Source organism: Dipteris shenzhenensis, chromosome 21, assembly GCF_047967505.1.
Source record: "Dipteris shenzhenensis isolate YYH24624 ecotype China chromosome 21, Dip_SZ_1.0, whole genome shotgun sequence".
Taxonomy (NCBI): domain Eukaryota; kingdom Viridiplantae; phylum Streptophyta; class Polypodiopsida; order Gleicheniales; family Dipteridaceae; genus Dipteris; species Dipteris shenzhenensis.
Window position 1 is genome coordinate 22,817,882 of NC_141616.1, and position 22,342 is coordinate 22,840,223.

The 22,342-nt window shown below is 41.6% G+C and overlaps 1 protein-coding gene across 1 annotated transcript in view; it reads left to right on the forward strand.

Annotated features, from left to right (window-relative positions):
• The window catches only part of LOC147888645 (uncharacterized), a 157,400-nt gene that overhangs the window by 82 nt on the left and 134,976 nt on the right, over positions 1-22,342 (forward strand). The gene's annotated exons all lie outside the window — the stretch shown is intronic.

The following is a 22,342-nucleotide window of genomic DNA, read 5'->3' on the forward strand; positions in this document are numbered from 1 at the left end:
TTTATTTGAAGGATAACATTCATTTTGAGCAACCTTAAACTTCCATTCGACATGAGGAGACGGCAATTTCCTATCTGATTAGCATTTGGCACGACAATCAATAAGTCACAGGGCCAAACATTGTCTATTTTGGGGGCTGTACTTGGCGACACCGGTATTTAGTCATGGCCATCAATGCGTGGAATTTTCACATATCTGAGCATCAAACACTGGGGATCTCTGGAGAGCACGCAACTGTTGTTGGATTTGCTTGAGCTGGAGAGCTACCTTGGGTAAGAACCATGTACATTGTTTGTTGCTTTATTTTTGTTAAAACAAAAGTTTTTATTTGAGTGGGAAAACATGCTATTGTTTGTCTTTTAGGACTGTTCCTGATTCAAGATTTCTAATGAATCTCCACGCCCATAATCGTTTGGATGGACGAGTCCATTTGCGATATTACACTGTCCTAGATTGCCGGCTCAATAATTATAGTTCCCAAATTATCTTTCTGTGTGATGCTAGCCTAGATATGATTGTTGGTACCCCATTGTATTTTCATAGTTGCGGTGGATGTGGCGAACGTCGCAGGCTTTTCCCTACAGTACATGGCCGCAGACTTTTCCTTTAGGGATGTTTGTGTGTCTGCTGTTGTAGATTTTGTATGTTCAGTTATGACTTTATTTGCAGCTGTGTATTTGGATATATCAACTCGGGGGGGTCGCTATGTGTAAACCCTCTATATCATGTGCGTTCAAGCCCTATTTCTAAAATCCCTTATCTATAAATTTTTCATTACTAAAATGTATCCCTTTTCTATACAAATCTGTAAATTTTTTCCAAAACTATTTTAAATAGTCCCTTATGTATATTTATTTCTGTGAATTTTAGAAATAGAAATTATCCTTCTATTGAACTCACGTGATAGGGTTACATATTATGAGTGACCCCCCCGAGTATATCAATCAATTGTTTGATGTAGCTATTGCATGTTCAGACATGTGATTGCACTTTTGGATGTGATATTTTTGAAGTACTCTGTCATAGAGAAATTTTTTTTGGACGTGGCAGATGTGGAGTACATGATCGGTGCAGGCTTTTTCCCTATAGTACATGGCCACAAAGTTTTCCGTTTAGGGATGTTTGTGTGTCTATTGTAGATTTTGTATGTTCAGTTATGACTTTGTTTGCGGATGTGTATTTGGAAAGAGTTTCACATGAAAGTGTTAGAAGCTGAAATCATTTCTGGTACCAATGCTGGTGATAGAACGTTTATTCGAAGGATAACATTCATTCTGACCAACCTTAAACTCCCATTCGACATGAGGAGACAGTAATTTCCTATCCGATTGGCATTTGGCATGACAATCAATAAGCCACAGGGCCAAACATTGTTTGTTTTGGGGTTGTACTTGGCGACACCGGTATTCAATCATGGCCAACTATACGTGGCATTTTCACATATTCGAGCATCAAACGCTGTTACTTAAGGTTTTCATTTTGCAGAGTGCGTCTGATGCCAGGGGCGAGGAGATGGATAATACTGCTACCACAAATGTTGTGTACAAGGAAGTTTTGCAATTGGCAACAGCAAGAGCCTAGGAGTATGACATTGCTCTTTCAAGCCCTCTTGAGACTTTCTTGGGTGGCAAATCTTCACTTCGGTAATCTTTGTATAGCTTTTTTTAAACTTCTTTCAATATTCCAACTGTCATAGGTCTTCGAGTAATATTTCATGACTTTGTCCTTGATAATGTTTGGATTTCATTTTTTCATTTGAGTCATGGGTTTGCAATCACTACTACACATGGATCCTATTGTGACGTTTACGTACCGACGCTTAGCGCGGATGGGGCACTAATCGTCGGTATGAAAAGCGCGTCCCGTAAAGCGTCGCTATATAGCGACGTTAAGCAAAAGTCGCTATATAGCGACGGTTATAAAGGTCGCTATATAGCGACTTTTAAGAGTCGCTATATAGTGACACTAAGATACTATGTTATAGCGACGTTTTTCAGAGATGTTTTTTACTCATATAGGCCTTAAAAGTTAGTTTTTTCCAATGACAAAATTTTTTAAATTTTCATACATGTTTAATCTCATAGAGAATAAAAATACGAGAGCATATACATGTTTGATCCTTTAAAAGAATAAAAGTACAAGAACATGTACATCAAGTTCGAAGCTCATATATTCATGTCTATGTTTGAGAGTTGGTTTCATCCTGAACCAAGTCTAGTGTGCCAAACAAGTCTATCTCCAACTCTATATTGAGTTGATCTCCTATATCATCATCGTACGTTCACCATAGACTTGATCATCTTCTTCAATAAAGTCGGGTGATTCTTGATGATTTTCATCTTCTTCCTCAATATCATGATCTCCATCTTCCTCCCATATGATGTCATTATGCACATCTTCGTCTTGGCTCATATTGTGATCTTCATCTTCTTCTCTAAATCCATTTGGATCAATTGGATCCGGCATTGGTAGTGGCATCTCCATATCCACATGATCTCTATCTTCATATCCACATTGGTAGTGTGAAGGAATATGCACACCACCCTCCTCATCCTGTCTCAAGATTTCGTGTCGTGTACGCATGCAATATTAATCATGAACTCAAATAGCAATGACTTTTTGATGATCCATCACCATGTGCACCACCATGTCCCTTCTATCTGCACACCTCTAAAGTCACAATACAAAATGCAAGGAAATCCTTTAAGATCCAAAAATTAGCCACCCATGAGCTCCTTCCCTCTCTTCTTAGATCAAGTGCCTTGAATTGATACTTTTAAGGTATAAGTGTCGCTATATAGCGACACTTAGGGTTAAAGGTCGTTATATAGCCACTTTTAGGGTTAAAAGTCGCTATATAGCGACTTTTAGGGTTAAACGTCGCTATATAGCGACTTTTAGGGTTTGATATTTTTAATGTTAAAGGTCGCTATATAGCGACACTAAAGAGTCGCTATATAGCGACGGAAAAGCGTCGCTATATAGCGACGCTGTGGATTTAAACCAAAACCCGTCGCGATGCGCGGCGCTTTCTTTTGCACTCTCTAATTTCTATTGTAAGCAAAGCGATCTCTCCTCCCACCTATTTCCGACGACCTCCCACTCCATTCTCCACTCCTCACCACTACTCACCCCTCTCCTAGCTCTTGTGCTCCCCCTCCACCCTTCTCCCTCTTTGGTTTCTTGAAAGGAAGTTTTTGAAGAGGTGAGTCTCTTTGAACAATGTAGGTAGGTTTTCTGTGAGATTTCGTTTTGTGAGTGCTTATCCTTGTATTGCTAAAGCTCCTTACTAGTTTTCATGCTTGATTTCAAAGGATTGAAACAAAAAATGAGATTTTAAGAAAGAAAGAAGACTCTTCTCTTTTGTAGGGCCAGTCCACAAAACATCGAGCGGGACGTACTATTCCAAGTAAGTGCTTCCTCTTTTTTCCATTTGTTATTTTTCTAATTTGCATTGGCTTGCAGCTAGTGCCTTAAGTGCTAGCTGCAGTGATGGGCGTAGGAACCTTCTCTTCCCCTCTCTTCCCTCTTCTCTCCTCTTCTTTCCCTCCTCTCCTTCTCCTTCTCCTTCTCCTTCAATCTTTCAATCTCTTTCCCCCTCTTTTTTCCTCTTTCGTTTCCCTCTTCTTCTCCTCTTTCCCCCCCTCTTTTCCCTCTTTCATGCTCATGCTCTTATGCTCATGCATAAGGATAAGCATAAGCATGAGCATAAAAGAAGGAGACATATGTCTCTTTTTCCCTCTTTCCTTTTCCTCTTCTTCTCTCTTTCTTTCCCTCTTTCCCCTTTTCCAATCTCTCTTTTCTTTCCCTCTTCTTCCCTCTTCTCCTCTTTCCCCTCCTCTCTTCCCTCTTTCATGCTCATGCTCTCAGCTTATGCATGAGCATAAGAGCATGAGCATGAAAGAGGGAAAAGAGGAGGGGAAAGAGGAGAAGAGAGAAGCTTATGCATAAGACTCCTCTTATGCATGAGCATAAGAGAAGGAGACATATGCTCATGCTTATGCTTATGCATGAGCATAAGAGAAGGAGACATATGCTCATGCATAAGCATGAGCATATGTCTCTTTTTCCCTCTTTCCTTTCCCTCTTCTTCTCTCTTTCTTTCCCTCTTTCCCCTTTTTCAATTTCTCTTTCCTTTCCCTCTTCTTCTCTCTTCTCCTCTTTCCCCCCCTCTTTCATGCTCATGCTCTTATGCTCATGCATAAGCATAAGCATAAGCATAAGAAAAGGAGACATATGCTCATGCTTATGCTTATGCTTATGCATGAGCATAAGAGAAGGAGACATATGCTCATGCATAAGCATGAGCATATGTCTCTTTTTCCCTCTTTACTTTCCCTCTTCTTCTCTCTTCCTCTCTTTTTCCCCCTCTTTTCCCTCTTTCATGCTCATTCTCTTATGCTCATGCATACGCATAAGCATGAGCATAATGCTTATGCTTATGCATAAGCATAAGAGAAGGAGACATATGCTCATGCTTATGCTTATGCATGAGCATAAGAGAAGGAGACATATGCTCATGCATGAGCATATGTCTCTTTTTCCCTCTTTACTTTCCCTCTTCTTCTCTCTTTCTTTCCCTCTTTCCCCCTTTCCAATCCCTCTTTCCGTTCCCTCTTCTTCTCTCTTCTCCTCTTTTCCACCCTCTTTTCCCTCTTTCATGCTCATGTTCTTATGCTCATACATAATCATAAGCATAAGCATGAGCATATGTCTCCTTCTCTTATGCTTATGCTTATGCATATGCATAAGACTCCTCTTATGCATATGCATAAGCATAAGCATAAGAGAAGGAGACATATGCTCATGCTTATGCTTATGCATGAGCATAAGAGAAGTAGACATATGCTCATGCATAAGCATGAGCATATGTCTCTTTTTCCCTCTTTACTTTCCCTCTTCTTCTCTCTTTCTTTCCCTCTTTCCCCCTTTCCAATGTCTCTTTCCGTTCCCTCTTCTTCTCTTCTCTTATGCATAAGCATAAGCATAAGCATAAGAGAAGGAGACATATGCTCATGCTTATGCTTACGCATGAGCATAAGAGAAGGAGACATATGCTCATGCATAAGCATGAGCATATGTCTCTTTTCCCCTCTTTACTTTTTGTAATAACAAACTTTCTTTTGTAATTTAAAAAAAAAAAGCATTAGTGGGGCAAAACAGGGCTTGCTATGGCCCTGTTAGGCCCCACTAATGCTGTTTTTTTTACTTCTGTTAATCGTCGCTATATAGCGACGTTTACCAGTGTCGCTATATAGCGACGATTAGTAGTGTCGCTATATAGCGACGTTTAACAACGTCGCTATATAGCGACGCTTTATAGCGACGGTTCTTTTCCGACGCTTTTAGCGACTTTTATAACGACGTTTGCGCCCGTGAAAAAAAAAAATTTTAATGTAAAAAGCGTCGGTATTTTCGTCGGAAAAGGGCCTATGCCTTGTAGTGAATATACTACAGCCTATTTTCTCTTCAAGCCTATTGTTTTTTTTCTAGTATATGTAGATTGACACATGCACTCTTTTTTTGCAATGCGATAGGATGTCTAGGCAGTTCATGTTTGTCATTGAAACAGGAGCGCGAGTCCATTTGGGATATTATGCTATCCTGGCTTGCTAGCTTCATAGGGATGATGGACCACAGACCATCACTGTTCGCTGGCTGGGATACTATGAATGTGTGGGGACACGATTTTTCTATCGAGGGCAAAATGGGGACTACACGTACACCCATGTGAGCATTGTTGACAGCCCTTTGTGTCTGAGTAAGTACTCTAAAGAATGAGTTGGGTTTTACCAACATACATGTATAAAAGTTTTATGGCTCAATAATTATAGTTCCTAAATTATTTTTCTATGTGATGCTGGTCCGAATACGATTGCTGGTACTCCGTTGTATGTTCGTAGCCGTGGTGGACACAGCAGACATGATGGACGTGGAGTGAATGGCTGTCGCAAGCTTTTTCGTGCAGTACATGGCCATAGACTTTTCCCTTAGGGATGTTTGTGTGTCTATTGTAGATTTTGTATGTTCAGTTATGACTTTATTTGCGGCTGTGTATTTGGATATATCAATCAATTCTTTGATGTAGCTATTGCATGTTCAGACATGTGTCTGCACTTTTGGATGTGATATTTTGAAGTACTCTGTCATACATAATTTTTTTTTGGACATGGTGGATGTGGAGTACATGGTTGACACAAGCTTTTCCCTATAGTACATGGCCGCAGACTTTTCCCTTTAGGGATGTTTGTGTGTCTATTGTAGATTTTGTATGTTCAGTTATGACATTGTATGCGGATGTGTATTTGGACATATCAATGAGTGCTTTGGTTTTACTTTCGGATGTAATATTTTGAAGTACTATGTCATAGACATTTTTTTTGGTTAGAATATGTTGCTGGTTTCAGAGATTTTAGCATCTTGAGACCCGACAGAGCGGGTCGCTAGCCCGTCGTAGACGGGTCAGGTTACTCGTTTGCTATAAAAATATAAAAAAGTTATGCGATGTAGACATCCCAAATAAAGGCTTAAACAAGCAGATAGGGTTTCATACATGCTTTCATTAGAGTGAGTCTCTCCTCCTCTTGGAGGAAAAATTTAAAAAGTAAGGTTTCATACATGCTTTCATTAGAGTGAGTCTCTCCTCCTCTTGGAGGAAAAATTTAAAAAGTTATGAGATTTACACATTCCAAAAAAAAATAAAGGTTTCAATAATCATAGAAGTATAAAGATAGCATGCTTTCATTAGACTCATTCTCTTCTCCTCTTGGAGGAAAATATAAAAAAGTTATGAGATTTACACATCCTAATTAAAGGCTTGAACAAGCATACAAGTATAGAGATAAGGTTTGATACATGCTGCAATGTAGTCATATTTTCAGGTTGTTTCGCAATGGCAGCAATTAGACGCTGAATACTCTCAGCCCAAAACGCTAGTAGATCGGCTTCTGTATATGATTCCATTTTGACTGGTAACTCAAAATCAAAAATCTCTCTAAGAAACAACATGCAGTTGTAGGCAACTCTCCACCCACAGTTGTGCCCATCTTTTTGCTCCAGTGGTAGATGTCGTTTGAATTCTACTTGGTCTTGTTGCTCCGTGGTTGTTCTGACAACAGATACTAGCCGATATGCAGCACTGTCCATCATGACATATTAAATATGTTAATATGTCATGATCATAAGATACAAAATAAGAAAGTAACAAAAATATTAAGAGAATAATTACCTTGGGGAGTTGGCATGATAGCCTTCCATTGAGTTCACAAACCACAAACGGTTGACTTCAAGGTCCCAAACGATCAGACTCCAATGTGAGCTACACGAATAGAAAAAAAATGCTTATTGTTTTACACAAACTTGCCAAATAAATAGTAAAAATAAGGTTGGAGTTGATACTTACTCCTCATGATAAGGCATAAAGATGACTCGCACCCCATCTAAATTCAAAGGGCTTAACCAGGTACAAACATCTTCTATAGTCTTTTGAGGAGAGCTAAGAATAGAAGAAAGGAGAGCATCGAGCATGTAGACATGATTCTACACCTGCACTAGGAAGCTGAGAAATAACTACACTGCACCAAGAAATAAACAAACGTTAGCTCATAGAATTGATTTGCATTCTGCACTAGGAAACTGATATATAACTACCACTACAAGGCATAGGCCATTTTCCGACGGAAATACTGATGCTTTTTACATTAAAATTTTTTTTTTTCACGGGCGCAAACGTCGCTATAAGTGTCGCTAAAAGCGTCGGAAAAGGAGCGTCGCTATATAGCGACACTGGCAAACGTCGCTATGTAGCAACGATGCAAACATCGCTATATAGCGACACTGTTAATCGTCGCTATATAGCGACACTGGTAAACATCGCTATATAGCGATGATTAATAGAAGTAAAAAAAAAGGGTTAGTGGGGCTAAACAGGGCTTCCTTTTGACCCTGTTTAGCCCCACTAATCCTTTTTTTTTTTTTGTAATTACAAAAGAATGTTTTTTATAACAAAATTTCCCTTGCTTGCAGGGTGATACAAAATTGTTCTTGTGAAATGATGAGTAACAAATGCATATACATGTCGGACATATACAACAGTGTTTGTAACAAAATTACCCTTTCGAAAGGGCGATACAAAATTGCTCAAACGAGTGGATATACAAAATGCTACTACCACTACTCATCCGAATCCGAATCATCTTCGTCTTGTTGGCCTGTTCCTTGGTCCTCGACACCTGCGTCTTCTCCCTCGTCCTCGCCACCTGTGTCTGATCCTTGGCCCTGTTGATCACTCACCTCCGATGATGGGACGCTTGAGCTTTGACCCTAAGAGTGAACCATATAAATCAAAAATTAGATTGGAACTTAAATTAAAAGGTGAGATTACAAGTAGGAGTAAACTTATACCGTGCGAGCAGCCACCTCAGCCCAATCGACTGTTGCTCCCATTGCCTCTTGCTCAATGAACCACGGCTTTGTTCCTATCCAAAATGCGCGCCGCGTCTATGCATCTGTAGGAAGACGACCCATCGCAGCTTGTTATGGATCCAATTTACGAGAGTTAGAGTTAGCTAAAGTGCATGTAATATGTAAGTAAAACAAATAGAACAATACATTAAATGGGAAGAAGTAGACTTACCACGGTTGCCTCGAACACATACTGTCCGCCTCCACTAAAGTGCAAAGTACCTATGACGTCTAGCCATCTCTTCGCAGCCCTCCTTTGACCCTCGAACATTTCGGGATGGTCCCTATGTTGCTTCTTGAAGTACTTCCAATCAGCTTTGTCTGCCCAGCTGGGTTTAGCCAACCCCTTTGTAATGGAAGTATGCAAGGTTGATCTACGATGCTTCAGGACCAAACCCATGCGCTCTCACATATAATCGTCATTAAACTCCACATTTGGCAGATTAGGGTATCTTTGTTTTAACTCATCGATCACCGCCTGCTTCTTTTGGGCATCTTGATACCGCCAATCGGTATTTATGCCGCTCTTGAAGTGATGACTCATCAACCTCCTCATGGCGGCCATCACTGCATTGCCCTTTTTATCTTCTATTATCTCTCTGGCAGATGTGATTTGATAGGAGAGATCCCCTGATGAGTAAGGGGTACTGACGGTAGCAGAGTCTGAAGGAGTGGAAGCTGCGCGAGCGCTTCCGGAGCAAGGAGTAGCAGTGGGAGTAGGAGAGGGAAAGGGACTTGATTGATATTGTGTCTCCGGACCAAGTGGAGACCTAAAGGAGTGTGAGTGTGCTGACTCGTCTACATCTCCCGAGTCAGCACAACATGAGCCACCCGTCCTACTCTTCCTTCCCTTGCGAGAGGCATGCGCAGGTGATGATCCCGCGGTCGAAGGGGCGCGAGGGGATGGCTGGGCAGTACGTCCACCCGTCGGTGTAGGGGAAGGAATTGTGGAGGTCCTCTGAGAGAGCAGAGAGAAGAATCTCGCTGCCTCCTCATCGCTCATCTACGCTACAAACTCGTCGGGACTCCCGACAAAGCCATGCGTGGCTAGCAAAGGAGTTCCCCGAGGGGTAGTCGCAGTGCTACGTGGAAGAGGGGTCAGAGCAGGGGTAGTCGTAGTGCTAGGTCCGAGAGGAGTCACCAGGGGTAGTCCTCGGGGTAGTCGCCTGAGAGTAATCAAAGTCCTCTGGAGCATATAAATCATAAGCTCTCCTCCTGCGAGGCTATTTGTACTCGTCGGATGAGCGACGTGATCCCATGTCTAACATAGACACAAACACGAAAATAGAAAACAAAAAAACAAACATAAGCATTCTCATAGGCATAGGCATAGGCAAGAAGAAAGAAGAGGGAAAGGAAAGAGGGAAAGAAGATGGAAAGGAAAGAAAAGAATGAGAATGAGGAAATAGAGAATGAGAGAAGGGGGAAATAGAGAAGGGGAAAGAGATGAGGGGGAATGAGAGAAGCATAGGCAGAAATAGAGAATGAGCTTATGCGGAGATAGAGAAGGAGAGAAGCATAAGCTTATGCTTATGCTTCTCTCATTCTCTATTATGCTTCTCTCCTTCTCTATTTCCGCATAAGCATAAGCATGAGCTTATGCGAAAATAGAGAAGGAGAGAAGGGGGAAATGAGAGAAGGGGGAAATAGAGAATGAGCTTATGCTTCTCTCATTCTCTCTTTCCGCATAAGCTCACGCATAAGCATGAGCTTATGCGGAAACTTAAGCATAAGCTCATGCTCATGCATCAGCATAAGCATGAGCTTATGCTTATGCTTATGCTTAAGCATAGGCATCAGAAATAGAGAAGGAGCTTATGCAGAAATAGAGAATGAGTTTCCGCATAAGCTTCTCTCATTCTCTATTTCCGCATAAGCTCATCCATAAGCATGAGCTTATGCGGAAACTTAACCATAAGCTCATGCTCATGCATAAGCATAAGCATAAGCATAAGCTCATGCTTATGCTCATGCGGAAAAAGAGAAGGAGCTTATGCGGAAATAGAGTGAGTTTCCGCATAAGCTTCTCTCATTCTCTATTTCTGCATAAGCTCATGCGTAAGCATGAGCTTATGCGGAAACTTAAGCATAAGCTCATGCGGAAAAAGAGAAGGAGCTTATGCGGAAATAGAGAATGAGTTTCCGCATAAGCTTCTCTCATTCTCCATTTCCGCATAAGCTCATGCATAAGCATAAGCACATGCTTATGCTCATGCAGAAAAAGAGAAGGAGCTTATGCGGAAATAGAGAATGAGAGAAGCATAAGCTTCTCTCATTCTCTATTTCCGCATAAGCTCACGCATAAGCATGAGCTTATGCGGAAACTTAAGCATAAGCTCATGCTCATGCATGAGCATAAGCATGAGCTTATGCTTATGCTTATGCATAAGCATAAGCATGAGCATAAGCTCATTCTTATGCTCATGCGGAAAAGGAGAAGGAGCTTATGCGGAAATAGAGAATGAGAGAAGCATAAGCTTCTCTCATTCTCTATTTCGACATAAGCTCACACATAAGCATGAGCTTATGCGGAAACTTAAGCATAAGCATGAGCTTATGCGGAAACTTAAGCATAAGCTCATGCGGAAAAAGAGAAGGAGCATATGCAGAAATAGAGAATGAGAGAAGCATAAGCTTCTCTCATTCTCTATTTCCGCATAAGCTCATGCATAAGCATAAGCTCATGCTTATGCTCATGCGGAAAAGGAGAAGGAGCTTATGCGGAAATAGAGAATGAGAGAAGCATAAGCTTCTCTCATTCTCTATTTCCGCATAAGCTCACGCATAAGCATGAGCTTATGCGGAAACTTAAGCATAAGCTCATGCTCATGCTTATGCATAAGCATAAGCATAAGCATAAGCTCATGCTTATGCTCATGCGGAAAAAGAGAAGGAGCTTATGGAGAAATAGAGAATGAGAGAAGCATAAGCTTCTCTCATTCTCTATTTCCGCATAAGCTCACGCATAAGCATGAGCTTATGCAGAAACTTAAGTATAAACTCATGCTCATGTATGAGCATAAGCATGAGCTTATGCTTATGCTTATGCTTAAGCATAAGCATAAGCATAAGCTCATGCTTATGCTCATGCGGAAATAGAGAATGAGAGAAGCTTATGCTTCTCTCATTCTCTATTTCCGCATAAGCTCACGCATAAGCATGAGCTTATGCGGAAACTTAAGCATAAGCTCATGCTCATGTATGAGCATAAGCATGAGCTTATGCTCATGCGGAAAAAGAGAAGGAGCTTATGGAGAAATAGAGAATGAGAGAAGCATAAGCTTCTCTCATTCTCTATTTCAGCATAAGCTCACGCATAAGCATGAACTTATGCAGAAACTTAAGCATAAGCTCATGCTCATGCGGAAAAAGAGAAGGAGCTTATGCGAAAATAGAGAATGAGAGAAGCATAAGCTTCTCTCATTCTCTATTTCCACATAAGCTCATGCATAAGCATGAGCTTATGCGGAAACTTAAGCATAAGCTCATGCTCATGCGGAAAAAGAGAAGGAGCTTATGCATAAGCTCATGCTCATGCATTAGCATAAGCATAAGCTCCTTCTTATGCTCATGCATGAGCATGAGCTTATGCGAATGAGAGAAGGGGGAAATAGAGAAGGGGGAAAGAGAGAAGGGGGAATGAGAGAAGCATAAGCATAAGAGAATAAGAGGGAAAGGAAATAGAGAATAAGATTGAAAGGAAAGAGAGAAGGGAAAAGAGATGAGGGGGAAAGAGAGAAGGGGGAAAGAGAGAATAAGAGAAGAGGGAAAAAAGAGAAGGGGGAAAAAGGAGAATAAGAGAAGGGGGAAGAAGGAAAGAGTGGGAGGGGAAGAGAGGGTTCCTACGCCCATCACTATAGCTAGCGCTTAAGGCGCTAGCTGCAGGCCAATGCAAATAACAAAAATAATAACTGGAAAAAAGAGGAAGCACTTACCTAAAAAAGTATGTCCCACTCGGTGTAGTGGACTAGCCCTACAAAAGAGAGAAAACAACCCATTTTTTCAAATAAGATGTTAGTGGAAGGAGGAGATTACAAAAGTAACTTCTTGAAGGGAGGAGATTAAGGAGACAAGGAAAGGAGGAGATTGAGGAGACAAGGAGAAAGAGAAGGAAGAGAAATATAGAAAAAAGAGGTGAGTTTTGTTTCTTTCTTGAAATCTCGTTTTTTGTTTCAATCCTTTCAAAACAAGCATGAAAACTAGTTTATAGGTTTAGCAATACAAGAAGAAACACTCACAAAACTAAAGCTAACAAACAAACAACCTACATTGTTGAAACAAACTCACCTCTTGAAGAACTTTCTTTCAAGAAACCAAAGAGGGAAAAGGATAGAGAGGGAGTACAAGAGGTAGGAGAAGGGTGAGGAGTGGAAAATAGAGTGGGAGGTTGCTTGGAAGAGGTGGGAGGTCGTCAAAAATAGGTGGGAGGAGATTTTGGGTTGCTTACTTGAGAGATTAGGGAATAGTTTGAAGAAAACGCCATGCGTTTAGCGTTTCGGGTTTTAACCCACAGCGTCGTTGTATAGCGACGCTCTATTCCGTCGCTATATAGCGACGTTTTTAATTAAAAATGCCGCTATATAGCGACGCTCTGTTAAAAACGTCGCTATATAGCGACGGAACAAAGCGTCGCTATATAGCGACGCTTACTGTCTCTTTTTTAATATGGCCTCAAGAGAAGCTCAAACATGCTATTTTATAATTGTCAATATTTCCTCTTCATGCTTAAGTTGTGATTTTATAAGTGTAGATGGAAGGGACGAGTGGAAGCTCATCCGATGATGCGCCAACGCCCGGGAGCACGAAGTGGCTTACAGAGAGGTTATAGTGTCATTGCACTCATTGCAAGCGAGAAGTACGACATCAACGTCGGTATTATCATGCACCACTTGCGGATGTATGGGGAGGAACTGGAACCAGTACCCCCCGTTGGTGTTGCACAGGTTGATGGATCATCGGTAAGTCAAAGCTATTTAAGTTCGCAATCTTATTGTATACCAGGAAATAGAAGATCTTATATTTACACGAAATCTTAAAACAGGATGAGGAGGGTGATGAGGGTACACATATACCTTCTCACTTTCAACAAGACTATAGTCTCCCGGATGACGACGAGGGTATGGTCGACATGATGGATTCTATTTTTAGGGGCACTACATCCCACGTACACGTGATGTCAGAGTCTGAGGTCAAAATGCGAGAGTTGCAATCAAGACAATTGTACGAGGGTGCTAGGATGTCTAAACTACGTGCTTGTCTCTCAATCTTGAATCTACAAGTACAGTATGGGTGGTCGGATACAAGTGTCTCGGCCTTAATGAGGTTAGCCCTTTGCATTAATTTGACTCATTATTTGGATATTGTTTGTTTTGAGAATCATCATTTGGATAGTGTCTTTGTCATAGGTTGCTCTAGAAGATGTTGCCTGCACCAAATACCATGCCCACATCAAGAGATGAAGCGAAAAACATGCTAACAACGGTGGGTATGGATTATGATACCATCCATGCTTGCCGTAATGATTGTATTCTCTTTCGTCATGAGCATGGAGATTTGGCTAGTTGTCCAAAGTGTGGTTAACAACGATATAGAGATGACTTGCAGGGTGAGCGGATACCGGTAAACGTCTTAACACACTTTCCCATCATTGCAAGAATACAACACATGTTTCGATGCAAATCCATAGCCGAGTTGATGACATGGCATGCATCTCATCGATCCACTGATCACACATTGAGGATTCCCGTAGATTGTGCAGCTTGGAAGCACATAGATAATCAGTGGCCGGACTTTGCGAGGGAGCCACGCAACTTACATCTTGGGCTAGCCATGGATGGCGTGAATCCTTTCGGGTTACGCTCGACATCTTGGTCGACATGGCCCATAGTCGTGGTGAATTACAATATCCCACCATGGCTAACAATAAAAAAGGGACACCTCATGCTTGCACTACTTGTGCCAGGAAAGTACAAGGCAAAAAACATGGACGTGTACATGGCACCTTTGATAGAGGAGTTACAGATATTATGGAGAGGAGTGCAGGTCTTTGATATTTACAGAGCTCCTAGACATACCAATGATATTTTGGTCAGGGGTATCTTGATGTGGACCATGCATGACTACCCAGGATATGGAGAGTGCGCAGGTACGTGGTTATGTCTTTACATGTACAATGAGGGATTATGCTTTTTTTACTCTCTTTTGCATGCATGTCTTGTACTAACACATTCATGCACGCGTGCAAGACTTGTTACAAGTGGGTACCATGCTTGTCCTGTTTGTGGACCGACTCTGAAATCGCTTGCATGCTACTCCAAACACATGAGGAAAAATGTTTATGAAGGTCATGCTCGATACCTTCCACTCGACCATCTCGCACGTGGAGGTCAGCTTGATCCACCACCATCATATTTGAAGGCAAGTGATTGGATTCAAGCTTGGAGGGCGAATGGAGAGGAACCTCCTCCTGGTATGAAGAGGCTATTGATCTTTCACGAGCTTCCTTATTGGGGTCAGTTACAAATCAATCATCTCTTGGATCCCATGCATATCTTCAAGAATGTGGGGGCTACTATTTGGGCACACTTGGTTGGTTCCAAGGACTCAAGAGGAGTGCGAGAAGACTTGCGTGCTATGAATAGGATGTCTCGTTTGTGGCCCCAAGTGCATGCTTCGGGAAAAGTTGTTCTCCCGAAAGCAACGTGGATCCTCTCTATGAGGGAGGAGGCAGTAGTCAAGGCAGACATTGCCTCTTTTCAAACACTGACAGGGTACATGCGTTGCTTGAAAGGAGCATTTTCAAAGGACAATAAGCTTAGTGGCCTCAAGTCCCATGATTGGCACAAGGTCTGAATTAGTGTACCGATAATAGTGATGCGTTAGCGTAATTATTATTATGTTATATTGTTGACATGACTTCATTGTTGCTTTGATAGTTCATCCTCCCAATTACAATAAAAGGGTGCTTACAAGAAGATGTTAGAAATGCTATATTCAAGATCTGTGGTATTGTGAGGTATGCTTACTATCAAATCGCATTATGTATTTTCTTAATGGACATGTGAAATAGGTGGATATCTCAAATATCTTACATATGCATGGACATGTGAAATAGGTGGATATCTCAAAAAGAGATCTCTATATCGAGCATCGAGAAGGCTAGGGTGGAATCCATCGAAGCCGTATGCTTGCTTGAGAAGCACTTTCCCTCAAGCATTATGACAACTCAAGTCCACTTGCTTGTGCACATAGTTGATGAGGTGGCTATAGCAGGTACCGTTCATAATCGATGGATGTTTTTTCTCGAGCGGTTAATGAAAACTTTAAAGGGGTTTGTAAGACAAAGAGCAAGACCGGAAGCAAGCATGGCAGAGGGATGGCTTGTGCAAGAGTCATTAGTATATATCACAGAGTTTCTTGCATCCACGGATCCTGATATGCCACAAGCTTGGAACAACAAGGATGATGATCGCATCATTGGCAAGGTTCCCCAAGGAAAGGGGATTGAAAGAAAGAGAAGAGTAAATGGAGAAATTCAATAAGTTTTGTATCCTCAATAGCCCTGAGATGCAGAAGTGGATTGAGAGATATGAAGTGGCCAAAGCAGAAAGAATAAATGCAATGACGAGATTCAGAGTAATGTACAGGTGATCACAACCATATCCACGAGATCTGGCTCTTCTCCCTACTCACATGTCACTTGATTGGCTACAACTGGCTCTATGTAAAGCCGAATGTGATGGAGAGACAATAAACGAGCATGAGTGGAAGTTATCATCTGGATGTATGGTGCATGTAAGTTTCTTATCTCTTGATGTAATTAAGTAATTATTTGTGGCAATATATGCTATAAAATAGGTGCATCTTCATTGTTTCAATGATGCTCTTTTACAGTACAAAAAGTACAGTGCATTATGGTCATATGGACGACATTTTCACGTGGAACGCATCAATTCAAAGAGAGTCACGTATGATTGTGGAGTCATGGCTAACTTCACACAAGATAGCCGAGCAAGTGCTTCGGATACCAATCTTCTCTCCTCACAGTTGGATTATTGTGGAACCATACGCGACATCTATGAAATTGATTTCAGACGATTTACTATTTTCATTCTTGATGTAAAATGGTTTAGAACTACTTACAACGGTCCCCATGCGATAGTGAGAAAAGATAGTAGCGGTCTCTTTATAATAGACTCCACCAAACATTGGACCGATGAAAGTGATACTTTTGTTCTTCCCGAGCACTATGAGCAGGTGCATACTAATGATTTAATTAGTCGAAGCTTTCGTTTTTAAAGTCCATTGATATATATATAATTGACCACATTTGGCACCCATCTTCAATATAGGTGGTTTTTCATTCGGATCGTTCTGATCCAAGATGGTGGTACGTGATCCAAGTTGCACCACGAAGTAAGCAAATTTTTGAAGATCGAGATGTGGATATGGGGATGCCACTACCAATGCCAGATCCAATTGATGAATCTAGCGAAGAAGATGTAGATCACCATATGAGCCAAGAGGAAGATGTGCATAATGACATCGCACGGGAGGAGGATGGAGATCATGATATTGACGAAGAAGACAACAATCATCAAGATCAATCACCACACTTAAGCTTTATTGAAGAAGATGATCAAATGCTTTTAGGTGAACGTACGATGCTAGAGTACGATGATGATATAGGAGATCAACTTAGTATAGAGTTGGAGATAGACTTGCTTGGCGCCTTAGACTTGGCTCAAGATGAAACAGTTGATGTAAATGCTCTTATTTGATTTTTCTCATCTCAAACTTGGACATGTATATATGAGCTTCAAAGGCTTGATGTACATGCTCTCATTTTTTTATTCTCTATGAGCTCAAACATGTATGAAAATTTAAAAAATTTTGTCATTGGAAAAAACTAACTTTTAAGGCCTATTAAAAAAAAAAAAACCTCTCTGTAAAAACGTCGCTATAATATTTTGTATCAGTGTCGCTATATAGCGACTTTTAGCAACAGTCGCTATATAGCGACGATTTACGAAACTCGCTTTTCATACCGACAATTAACACTAAGCGGGCGCTAAACATCGGTACGTAAACGTCGCAATAGGATCCGTGTGTAGTAGTGTACACTGTAAACAAATAAACAAATGTTAGCTCATTGAAGTAGCAATAAATAAACAAACGTTACCTGAGAATGGCCAAGATAACATTGTCATTAACCTCTTTTAAAGGATTGGAGAGGATTGAAACCTCCTCTCTACCAAAGCTCAAATACTGAGGTTCTCGTTTCAAAACGATCCTAACTTCAAATGAGCTCTCCATTTTATCCAATGCAGCTAAATTTTCAGAATGGGTCTCTGTCATAGCTTGTATTCTATGTTTGCGGTCATTCTGCTTTTCCATGGTGTCTCTAAAGCTCTTGTGCTCATGGGATTCTTCAATCAAATTTAGAGATGGTTGCATTGCTGAAGTAGAAGGGAGTGCCTCCATATTGACTTCATCCATTTCTTCTCCCTCTATTGCTTGTAAACAAATATGAGAGATTAGATTCATTATCTTTAAATTTAAATCTTGTTTAAAAAATTGTATTTAGTTGAGAAATAGAGAGTTCATACTGCTAAGTATTGTCATAGTGGCCTTTTTACATAACCCTGCGAGCCATAATTATCAAAGAAGGCATCATCACCTTTCTCTTCATCCACCAACCTCTCTCTGAATAGGTCATGTAAGTCCATCTTTTCATCATCATCAACTGGGACATTATGATCTTCAAGGTAATCATCCATGTCATCAGTGTCCTTGTGCTCTATCTCTTTTTCATAGCCTGTGGTTAGATCTGCTTGAAGCTGAAAATAAGCCATGAAATGCTTGTTTTCAATAATATTTGTGGAGTTGCCTTTTCTGAGGAGATCCTCAAATAAATATCCCATCCTGCACAAGGTGACCTCCCAACCTACCGGTAGCAAATTCTCCATCATGGTAAGCAAGAGACTCCCACTTTTTGTAGGACTTCCATAGTTGTTTTTTTGATAATGTATGGACCTAGGAATATCTTTCTCTTCTAGCATCAATCTCAAATTATTTGAATTCCCTCTTATGTTCTTTTGTAAGGAGATCAAGGTTGGGACTTTGCATACACAAGAAGAATGATTCAAGAGATTGAATCACTATGCCACATTCTCTCTTGCCTCTCTTTGCTGCATAAACACCACTATAGATCTTCAAATCTGATGAATATGCTCGCTCTAGAGTAACCTGCATGGCTTCTTTGTCTTTTTTATCAACAAAAATGACAATGTTGCAAATTGCCACTTTGCTAATGGTGGTATATACTATTCTATCAATGAAATTATGGATATCATCACTAGAAACTTCATTGATAAAGAATAGTTGTGGCTTATCCCATGCTGACTCATTCTTGATGAGGTCATCTTCTGAAACTCCCTTGAAGTTCACAAGATTTCCAGACTCTGTCGAACCTCTACATTGAATTGAAAGCTTTGGTGCATATCTGTCGGCATCCTTATCTCGATGATTAATCTTTCCACATATGCAACCACCTGTTGTGGGATTTCTTTTCTCATGTAAGAGGTTACTATTTCTGACCGTGACCCATCTTCATTCTTTTTAATCCACCTGTTTGCCCATAGCTTTACCTTGGGTGTTGACAAAGAAGCTATATGCTTGACCACATTATAGTCAATATTACAATGAGTAAGTGGAATTTGTTTCTCTGACATCAAATACTTAATGGCACTATGCACTGCATCACGCCTCACCTGTACACTACAAGGCATAGGCCATTTTCCGACGGAAATACCGACGCTTTTTACATTAAAAATTTTTTTTTTCACGGGCGTAAAGGTCGCTATAAAAGTCGTTAAAATCGTCGGAAAAGGAGCGTCACTATAAACCGTCGCTATATAGTGACGCTGTTAATCGTCGCTATATAGCGACGTTTACATCGTCGCTATATAGCGACGATAAAAACGTCGCTATATAGCGACTCTGTTAATCGTCGCTATATAGCGACACTGGTAAACGTCGCTATATAGCGACGATTAACAGAAGGTTAAAAAAATGGTTAGTGGGGCTAAACAGGGCCAAAAGGAAGCCCTGTTTAGCCCCACTAACCATTTTTTTTTTTTTGTAATTACAAAAGAAAGTTTTTTATAACAAAATTTCCCTTGCTTGCAGGGTGATACAAAATTGTTCTTGTGAACGATGAGGAAGAAATGCATATACATATACAACTGTGTTTGAAACAAAATTACCCTGTGAAAGGGTGATACAAAATGGCTCTAACGAGCGGATATGAAAAATGCTACTACCACTACTAATCCGAATCCGAATCCGAATCGTCTTGTTGGGCTGTTCCCTGGTCCTCGGCACCTGCATCTTCTCCCTCGTCCCCGACACCTGCGTCTTCTCCTTCGTCATCGGCACCTGCGTCCGATCCTTGCCCCTGTTGATCGCTCGTCTCTGATGATGGGACGCTTGAGCTTTGACCCTGAGACTGAACCATATAAATCGAAAATTAGATTGGAACTTAAATTAAAAAGTGAGATTACAAGCAGGAGTAAACTTATACCGTGCGAGCAGCCACCTCAGCCCAATCGACTGTCGCTCCCATTGCCTCTTGCTCAATGAACCACGGCTTGGTTCCTATCCGAAATGCGCGCCGCGTCTCTGCATCCGTAGGAAGACGACCCATCGCAGCTTGCTGTGGATCCAATTTACGAGAGTTAGAGTTAGCTAAAGTGCATGTAATATGTAAGTAAAACAAATAGAACAATACATTAAATGGAAAGAAGTAAACTTACCACGGTTGCCTCGAACGCATACCGTCCACCTGCACCAAAGTGCGAAGTACCTACGACATCCAGCCGTCTCTTCGCAGCCCTCCTCTGACCCTCGAACATTTCAGGATGGTCCCTATTCTGCTTCTTCAAGAACTTCCAATCAGCTTTGTCTGCCCAGCTGGGTTTAGACAACCCCTTTGTAATGGAAGTACGCATGGTTGATCTGCGATGCTTTAGGACCAAACCCATGCGCTCGAGCATATAACTGTTATTAAACTCCACATTTGGCGGATTAGGAAATCTGAGTTTTAACTCATCGATCACCGCCTGTTTCTTTTGGCCATCTTGATACCGCCAATCGATATTTATGCCGCTCTTGAAGTGATGACTCATCAACCGCCTCATGGCGGCCATCACTGCTTTGCCCTTTTTGTCTTCTATTATCTCTCCGGCAGATGTGATTTGATAGGAGAGATCCCCTGATGAGTAAGGGGGACTGACGGTAGCAGAGTCTGAAGGAGTGGAAGCTGCGCGACCGCTTCCGGATCGAGGAGTAGCTGTGGGAGTAGGAGAGGGAAAGGGACCTGACTGATACTGTGTCTCCGGACCAAGTGGAGACCTAAAGGAGCGTGAGTGTGCTGACTCGTCTACATCTCCTGAGTCAGCACAACATGAGCCGCCCATCCTACTCTTCCTTCCCTTGCGGGAGGCATGCGCAGGTGATGATCCCGCGGTCGAAGGGGCGCGAGGGGATGGCTGGGCTGTACGTCCACCCGTCGGTGTAGGGGAAGGAATTGCGGAGGTCCTCTGAGAGAGCAGAGAGAAGAATCTCGCTGCCTCCTCATCGCTCATCTGCGCTACAAACTCGTCGGGAGTCCCAACAAAGCCATGCGCGGCTAGCAAAGGAGTCCCCTGAGGGGTAGTCGCAGTGCTACGTGGAAGAGGGGTCGGACCAGGGGTAGTCACAGTGCTAGGACCGAGAGGAGTCGGACCAGGGGTAGTCCTCGGGGTAGTCGCCTGAGAGGAATCAAAGTCCTCTGGAGCATATAGATCGTGAGCTCTCCTCCTGCGAGGCTGTCCGTACTCGTCCGATGAGCGACGTGATCCCATGTCTAACATAGACACAAACACGAAAACAGAAAACAAATAAACAAACATGAGCATTCTCATAGGCATAGGCATAGGCAAGAAGAAAGAAGAGGGAAAGGAAAGAAGAGGGAAAGGAAAGAGGGAAAGGAAAGAGGGAAAGAAGATGTAAAGGAAAGAAAAGAATGAGAACGAGGAAATAGAGAATGAGAGAAAGGGAAAGAGAAGGAGAAGGAGCTTATGCTCATGCGGAAATAGAGAAGGAGCTTATGCGGAATAAGAGAAGGAGCTCATGCGGAATAAGAGAAGGAGCTCATGCGGAAACTTGCGGAAACTTGCATGCGGAATAAGAGAAGGAGCTTATGCGAAAAAAGAGAATGAGAGAAGCATATGCTTCTCTCATTCTCTATTTCCGCATAAGCTCTTGCGGAAACTTACGCATAAGCTCATGGACATGAATGAGCATAAGCATGAGCTTATGCTTATGCTTATGCATAAGCATAAGCATAAGCATACGCATAAGCTTATGCTCATGCGGAAAAAGAGAGGGAGCTTATGCGGAAAAAGAGAAGGAGCACTTGCGGAAACTTGCGGATAAGAGAAGGAGAGAAGGAGCTTATGCTTATGCTTATGCTTATGCGGAATGAGAGAAGGAGAGAAGGAGAGAAGGAGCTCATGCTTATGCTTATGCGGAATGAGAGAAGGAGCTTATGCGGAAAAAGAGAATGAGAGAAGCATATGCTTCTCTCATTCTCTATTTCCGCATAAGCTCTTGCGGAAACTTACGCATAAGCTCATGCTCATGAATGAGCATAAGCATGAGCTTATGCTTATGCTTATGCATAAGCATAAGCATAAGCTCATGCTTATGCTCATGCGGAAATAGAGGAGGAGCTTATGCGGAAAAAGAGAAGGAGCACTTGCGGAAACTTGCGGATAAGCTCTTGCGGAAACTTACGCATAAGCTCTTGCGGATGAATGAGCATAAGCTTGAGCTT